General features: G+C 38.2%; 1 protein-coding gene across 3 annotated transcripts in view; it reads right to left on the bottom strand.

Moving 5' to 3' along the window:
• LOC122243375 (poly [ADP-ribose] polymerase 2) overlaps positions 1-2,500 on the bottom strand; it is a 17,814-nt gene that overhangs the window by 9,195 nt on the left and 6,119 nt on the right. The window lies entirely within an intron of this gene.

Here is a 2,500-nt window from a genome sequence, read left to right as displayed (position 1 = left end):
AGATTTTCAATAATAAAATGCTTTATGTTAAATGAATATAACAAAGAAAAGAATCAGGTAACAAGAGAAGAACCATCCAAATGGTGGAGGGCAAATAATGCTGATTATCTAGGAATTAAGGGCACTTCCTAGATATTTAGTGGAACAGGTCTTTTATATAATGAAAATCTAGCTAATCGCTGGGAGAGAAAGTCAAGACAATTAAATTGTTAAAGAAAAGTTTGTCACTTTCAAATATCCTAAACATAATATAGATTGGCAGCTACTTAGTAGTCACTAAATAAAGTTTACTACTTTCCAAGGATTGAGGTTTAGAAACATGAAAGTGGCATCCTCTCAAATTTGTGTAGCTGAAACATATCTTTGCATATGTGCACATAAGCATTTCTATCAGTTTACATATTTGTGAGGATTTGAAAGTTTGATATAAATGTTCATATCCTCATCTACATATATCACTATCATTATGACATCTGATTAGACCTCTGAAATCTATTAACCCATTGCGTACAGGTGTCATGACATACATCTAGGCACGGATTAGGCCTAAAAGACGGGTGTCAATGTGTGCATGATGTGACATTGAGATCTGCTCACAGTTGATATGCGCATGCAGTCATGACATCGCTGTAACGGCGCTAGCTCCAGAGCTACAAGTTTCCAAAATCAGCCTAAACCTGCATTTAATGATGGATTTATGGAAAAATATTTTATGGGTTAGTGTGCGCTACCCAGTGGGCGGAGAAAACACTTTCCTAATCCCTCTAATTTATAGCCGGTGCCACTAGTGTCATTGGCCCCCCATCCTGACGTCCAGTTAGATTGTTAGGCTCCCTGTCCACAATAGGTTAAAGTTAACATCTTCATCTATGGAACTTTAACCCATCGATGCCAGGTGATGTGATATTATGTCATGGGAATATTTCACTACAGCCAGATAATGTCTCATCAGATCATGATCTCTCCCTCAAAACATATGCTTTCCATCGTTACAAATGAAAATACTTGTAGGAGTTTTATAGACAATTTTTTCTTCACTTGTGAAAATAATGTAAATAAATACAAAAATCTCCTACTATCACCCCATTAAATCAGGTGAGCGAAAAGAACCAGGAGAGATCTTGCGCTTAGTCACAATGCTCACATGTTATCTAGATGGCGGAAGCGGCATTAGGTACACACTATAAATACACCCTGGCAGTGAGGTATAGTACTAATTCAAACAAACTGGCAGATATGATAACCAATGTCATCAATGCATATGAATGCATAGATGTATACTTATAGTGTGTACCTGCAAGTATGTGGTATGCATACATATATGTACGTGTGTACTTAAATTGCACAAATGCATGTTAACCCATTGCGGATGGGTGTCATGACATACATGACGCAGGAGCTCTGGCCTGACAATGGGCATCATGACATACATGACGCTCAGAGATTTTGAATCACTGTGTTATTTTACTGAGCTACGAGTAACGAGTGAGTGATGAGGACAATTGCAGTCATAATTACTATAATTGCCGTAATATTAAGCAAAATGGGTTTCACCTAACATCCAAAACCTAGATGGCGCCACTTTCTTTTAGCACCAGCAGGGGAGAGAGCCTTAAATGGCATCTATCCACGGTCTCTAGCAAGCGCTATCTTTATAGAGTGATGGCACACAGCAAGTTGCTGACCTCTTTCTCTAAAGTACCACCGATGAAGGATGTGCTTGGAGAACGAGAAGAGGCAGGCGACTCGATCCATGTCTGGTGTCAACAATGTGCCCTTGTGCCAGTAGGGGTGCCTTTTACTGTGGCACTCAGTTATAAGTAAAGGTTTCCTTCCTCTTACCTACTTCTTCATGTTACCTTCATTGTGGATGGTAATATGTTTTGTATACTTTCATGACAGTACACAAATAAAAAAAAAAATGCTTTTTGTCCTCCCATGAAACAGCAATACTTCCATCACACTGAGTATACAGAAAATAATGAGCTGATATGGACCCTTTACTACAATTCTAGTCAACTGCAGCATTGATAGAGCCTGTGATATGATACATATAAGTCTCTCAATACACTAAAACACACAAAAACTAAAACACAAAAATGGCTCTAGTTTTGCAATAAGTGACTGAAAGAAGGTGGGAAAAAGTTAAGATATGTTGCATGAAGCTGCCTGAAATGAAACTCATTCTGGAAGCTGGGCAAGTAAATCTATCCCCCGTCTGCAATGGGTTAAGACACAAATGCTCATGTTAACCCGTTGCCGACGGGGGATAGATTTGCTTACACAAGCTCCAGGATGAGTTTTATTTCTGATCGAGGCAGCTTCTGCAACATAATTTGATTTTTCCCACTCCCATTTAGTCACTCATTGTAGAGCTAGAGACATTTTTGTGTATTTTTTTTTTTTGTGTGTGTGTTTTACTGTTTTTAGAAATTTATATCTGTCATATCACAGATCAATTCTGCAGTTGACTAAAATTGTAGTTCAGATTCCATATCAA

This window comes from Penaeus japonicus, unplaced genomic scaffold (assembly GCF_977035675.1).
Source record: "Penaeus japonicus unplaced genomic scaffold, GWHDUDI00000001_assembly GWHDUDI00000014, whole genome shotgun sequence".
Taxonomy (NCBI): domain Eukaryota; kingdom Metazoa; phylum Arthropoda; class Malacostraca; order Decapoda; family Penaeidae; genus Penaeus; species Penaeus japonicus.
Note: the sequence above shows the minus strand (reverse complement) of the source record. Positions and strands in the feature narration are given on the sequence as shown.